We start from the raw sequence: 6,000 nt of genomic DNA, 5'->3' as shown, positions 1-6,000 counted from the left end.
TATTAGAAAATTCAACCAAGAATTCATAGAGGTATCCCACATCTAAATCGGATTCCAATTACCCAAGCTATGGTATCTAGAAGTGAGATTTTGGGTTCAAATTCTGAAAGCCTTTAAAAATATAGAAAAATTGAACATGAAAATGGGTTCAAAATGTGACCCTAGTTTCAAAGAAATGTTTGAATGCACATTATAAGAGAATTCAACCACAAATTCATGGAGGTATTCCACATCTAAATCGGGTTCCAATTACTCAAGTTATGGTATTTAGAAGTGCGAAAGCCTTTAGCAATTCCAACAAATCGAGCATGAAAATGGGTTAAAAATGTGACCCTTGTTTCAAAGAAATATTTGAATGCAGATTATTAGATAGTTGAACCACAAATTCATAGAGGTATCCCACATCTAGGTCGGATTCCAATTACTCAAGTTATGGTATCTAGAAGTGAGATTTTGGGTTCTACAATAATTCTGAAAGCCTTTGAAAATACGGAAAAATCGAACATGAAAATGGGTTAAAAATGTGACCCTCGCTTCAAAGAAATGTTTGAATGTAGATTATTAAAGAATTCAACCACAAATTTATAGAGGTATTTCACATCTAAATTGGATTCGAATTACTCATGTTATGGTATCTAGAAGTGCGATTTCCGGTTCCAATTCTGAAAGCCTTTGGAAATACGGTAAAATCGAACATGAAAATGGTTTCAAAATGTGACCCTCGTTTCAAAGAAATGTTTGAATGTACATTATAAGAGATTTCAACCACAAATTCGTAGAGGTATTCCACATCTAAATCGGGTTCCAATTACTAAAGTTATGGTATCTACAAGTGTGATTTTGGGTTCCAATTCTGAAAGCCTTTGGAAATACGGAAAAATCGAACATGAAAATGGGTCAAAATTGTGACCCTCGTTTTACAGAAATGTTTGAATGTAGATTATTAGAAAATTCAACCACAAATTCATAGAGGTATCTCACATCTAAATCGGATTCCAATTACCCAAGCTATGGTATCTAGAAGTGAGAATTTTTGTTCCAATTCTGAAAGCCTTTGGAAATACGGTAAAATCGAACATGAAAATGGGTTAAAAATGTGACCCTCGTTTTAAAGAAATGTTTGAATGTAGATTATTAGAGAATTCAACCACAAATTCACAGAGGTATCCCACATCTAAATATGATTCCAATTATCCAAGTTATGGTATCTAGAAGTGATATTTTGGGATCCAATTCTGAAAGCCTTTGGAAATACGGAAAAATCGAACATGAAAATGGGTTAAAAATGTGACCCTTGTTTTAGAGAAATGTTTAAATTTAGATTATTAGAGAGTTCAACCAAAAGTTCATAGAGGTGTCCCACTTCTTAATCGGGATCCAAAAACTCAAGTTATGAAATCTAGAACTGCAGTTTAAGGTTTGGCTTTGCTATCTGCAAAGTAACTCGGATAACTCAAAAACTATCTTTTAGGATGCAAAATAGTAAAACAATACGTTTATTTCGGTGGTTAAAATTTTTTAAAATACTGAAATATTTTGGAACCATTTAAACTTTGTGTAATGATCCATAAGCTTTTACTCATGGCTTATTCACACCGTCTCTTTGTCACCTCCACTTCGTTGTCCCTTCTTCCGTAATTCCCACCGTAACCCCACATCCTTGTTTCGGTTTCGGTTTCCCCACAATCTCCAATATTTGCTGTCCTTCCATCGCTGCCCACAGGACAATTGTTAGGCGTCGCCTGCCATCCGCTTGTTGTTGTTTGTTTCTGGTTGCTGGCCACACTCCGCAGCCAAGTTCCTCAATTAAAAAGGGTCCTTCGACGGGTGGACTCGGTCATGTCCGGGCAAATACGTCCATTGACGGCAGAGAAAAGAGTTCAATTGATGCCTGACATATTCCTTTGTACGACGCGAGGGGTGAACCGAAGGGGAGGGGTCATGCAAATTGTCGAAATATTTTCAACTGACCAACCATTGAGTGGGTGGTTCGGAGGCAACGGTTTCCCACCTTTCCGTGCTGTTGTGATTGGTTTTTGTCTAATGGAACTCGAGCGTGGCAACAATTTCATTGAATTCGATTTCAATATAGCACACAAATGCGTGTCTGTGTGACTGAGTAAAGGAAAAACGCGTTGCTTTCGATACCCTGTGAACAGAAAGGGTATTTTAAATTTTTCTGGATTTTGCAAAGACTTCAAAAAACTTAATTTCAACAATATAAACAATATTTGCGCTTTTTTTTATTACTGCTTGAACTCAACAAAATTTTAAATAAATTTTAGTACATTTTTACTTTAAATAAAAATGTATTTTTTTATAATTAGTGAAACCGAAATGTATTAATATAAATACAAAATTTAATATGGTCAAAATTGTAAATGCACTTGTAATTATATATTTTTATATGAATCTTATTTTGTATACAATATAAATAAAGTATAGAAAGCCAAACCTTTTGAAAAATTGTTCGAAAAAATATAAAATCACTGTTAGTAATCGATTTATAAATAGATATATCTTAGATGCAATATAAATAGAGTAAAATATAACTAAAATGCATATAATGAATTTTAAAATTCCAAATTGACTATCAAAAAAAAGGTATACGGTATGAAACGTTTGAAACTCTGGGTTATAAAATATTACCTTTTGATTTTCCTTTTTTCGGGTTTCCCCGCCGCGGACATCGACGAGTCTGTGTGTGTATATTCCTTTCACAATTCGCTGGTCATAAAAAAAGGGACACGTGCAGTGAGGCACGTGACCCGTGCCAGGTTTCCCTTGTTCTCCTGAAAACGAAACTCCGAAACTGGACCTGAGATCCCGGGGATCCTGAGACCTCTGCCATTGTTTCGGCCTTCCTTCCTTCCGTTTCGGTTTACGGGGCACTTGAGGAATATGTTTTACAATGATTAGTGTAAATATTTGAGGGCCGAACTGCTCACACGCCGCAACACAATGCCCAATGGCCGAGCTCAAATTGGGACTCGAAATGAGAGGCATTTGTCGCTTAATTTTTGTACAAATACATTTCATTATATCGATGTTTGGCCAGCGCGGTTTTGGTTTCACTTCCGGCCATGCGCCCAAAACGGACCCCATCATGTTAATTTGTTATTAATTGCAGAATGTTGATTTTTGTTTTGATTTCTTTTGTGGCGGGAATGAAAGAAAGGGGATAAGTGAGGAGAATAGGACACTCTGGGAAAATTACTTGAAAGTTTTCAATCATTATTCGCCTTATTTTCTATAGAGTGAAGCGCTATATATATTATAACAAAAAGGATAATACAGGGTTTAAAAGCCTTACTTTGCCATTAGCTAAAACCATATTTTGTGTGCCATAAGACACAGCTATATCTTCCAGGAATTGACCGCGCCCAACTTTAAACCAATTTTAGACCATGCGGGCGCATCGAATTTCACGCAACTTGCATAAATTATAAAGCGGAAGAGCCATTTGGATGGGAGCAGTTTAATCAACATCAGACACACGACCCACGTCGTAATCCCCTTACGATGAGCACCAGATCGAGCCGAAGAAAAAGGGTTAAAAAACGAGGATGGCCCAAAAGGAGCGGGCGTGAAAAAAGAGCAACAATGTGGGAAAGGGTATATGGAATCCCCTGCCACATTCTGTTGCATGTTTTGAAGTATCTGCTGGATTCGGGGCCGCCCATCAATGTCAGTCATAAATTCATCACGCAAATCTGTTTTGCATTCGTGCGGTCACGTGACTTTATCCTCGGCATTAGATAATGTTTGACATTCGGGCATATTAATTGTTCAAATTAAATAGATCTGCGGCTGCTGCCTCTTCAGAGTGTGAACAAAGTGTTGTTGCCACAACAACTTGAGTCGCGGGGTGGTAGATTTGAGATGGAAAACTGGTAACAGAAGTGGGCCCACAACTATTGGCAATTAAGTTAATTGTGTAAATTTCAATGTGCAGCGGGCGCCGCAGGACATCGTTGCTAGCTAAGTCTGCAGGGAAGTTAGTAGCGAGGGCTGATTTAGGAGTTAGTTGAACAATTTCAAAATAATTTATAAGAACTTACAACTACCGGAGAGAAAGAGAGAAAAGCACAGTTAAAGTCTATATATACTTATATACTTAAGTATATGTTTACTGGCTGAGTTAGTAGGTCTTTAAATATTTTAAATATAATTATAAATATAGCATATCCCCCTTTATATTTGTAAAATACATAATATAGGAATATGAAAATTATAATTACATTGTATTGCTTTTGAGTCCCTTCATTCCTAAATTACGTCAGTTAAACAGTTAAAATAAGCAAAAGCTATGTCAAATGAACAAAGATAAGGATATCACATTGTTTTCCATTAAAGCAAAATGTTAATTAAACAATTTTAATATACATCCCTGAGTCCGAAAATTCCATTAAGACGATACAATGCATTTTGCAAATTTTAGGATTAATTATTTCGGAGACTTACCTGTTGACCTCCCCTCGTCGAATATTGTACATCCGAAACAAGGCACTCCGCATTGTCCTCAGCCCCGTTCCTCTTACATAAGTACAGACACATTCAGGAACGGCATCAGCGGCACCATCGACATCATCGAGGGCATTATCGTCATCGTCAGGACAATGTCAGGCGCAGCTTAGGCAAATAAATATATATATATATATATAAATAAATCCTGGGACAAAGGACATTGGGCAACGGTGTGTGTGAGTCAGACGTACAAAAACAAATAATTACAAGTAAAAATCGCTGCGAGTATAATGGAGCAGATAATGAGGTGAGGTTGTGCGAGACCAGACGATGCCAAGTCCCCGGCAATTAAACATTTTCAATAAAATTTACACCTGAGCTCATTTTAATTGAGTTGCAGGCAGTGAGTCTGCACTTGAAAAAGGATCGGCAGGAGCAGATAAACTTGTTCTCTGCCGGAGTGAAGCGAGGTGAATTGGCGTGGAGTGGAGCACTCGAATCCTTCAGATATAATTGCCCGGCCCAGGCTGAGATATTCAAGTTCAGATCCCCGACTGTCTGTCTGCTACTTGAAAAAAACCCCTCCTCTTTATTCCAATTGATTTTTGCTTCAATGTAGTGGAATTGATTTGTGTACGAGTGGCCACGCCCACTCCACAAAATTAGTTGCCATAAATAAAAAAAAGGAATCCAAACCAGAGCGAACACAACACGAAAAAATTAAATAAGAAATTGGCAAGGAAGAACGCAGCGGACAAGTGAAATATTTTTCTTATTTGGTTCGGAAATTTGCATAAATAAAGTTGCCATGACATCCCCGGGATATTGATATGATATGGAGAAGGTAGCCGCGGCCTGAATGTTTGCATACAATTGTGGGATGCCCTGAATAAGGACGGGTATTCTTGAAAGTAAAGAAATCTTGAAAAAAAAGAAATACTCATTCGGTACCCTTGAAATATTTAAAAGGTTATTATCATATTATTATGTTATCCATAATTTTTAAAATTCATTTTTTAATGTAAATATTGTTTTAGGCAGTCCCAATATTAATGTTTTTTTTGTTTTAGTAAAATGTTTTTGTTATTACTTATTCATAGACTTCTAACTTTCTAAAGTAACTTCCTATTTTATTATTTACATTTGTTTTAATCTTAAAATCTAAATTTTGTTCCTCATAGAGCAACTCAAATTCGATTTCCCAATGCACAATTTTTCCTTTTGCCATCAAGCAACTCTTATGACATCGTGAAATTCTTGCCTCAATAAACATAAATTTGCACTGGCATTCGCACACAGACCCCAATAGCACACCCCTCCCCGAAAGTGTGTGCAACCCTCAGTGAACTATAAAAATTGCCAATAAGTTGATCCCCTGGTCCAAAAAAATACGAAGGAGGAAAATGTTGTCGCATGCAAATTTGCTGCCTGATTTGTTCATTTTGTTTCAATTTGCGCTCTCCTCAATTTCCTTTTTGCGCCTCAATAAAGTCCTCTGCGAATGCATTCCACAAATAATTGCAATGATTCGCT

This window comes from Drosophila suzukii, chromosome 3 (genome assembly GCF_043229965.1).
Source record: "Drosophila suzukii chromosome 3, CBGP_Dsuzu_IsoJpt1.0, whole genome shotgun sequence".
In the NCBI taxonomy this organism is placed as follows: domain Eukaryota; kingdom Metazoa; phylum Arthropoda; class Insecta; order Diptera; family Drosophilidae; genus Drosophila; species Drosophila suzukii.
Note: the sequence above shows the minus strand (reverse complement) of the source record.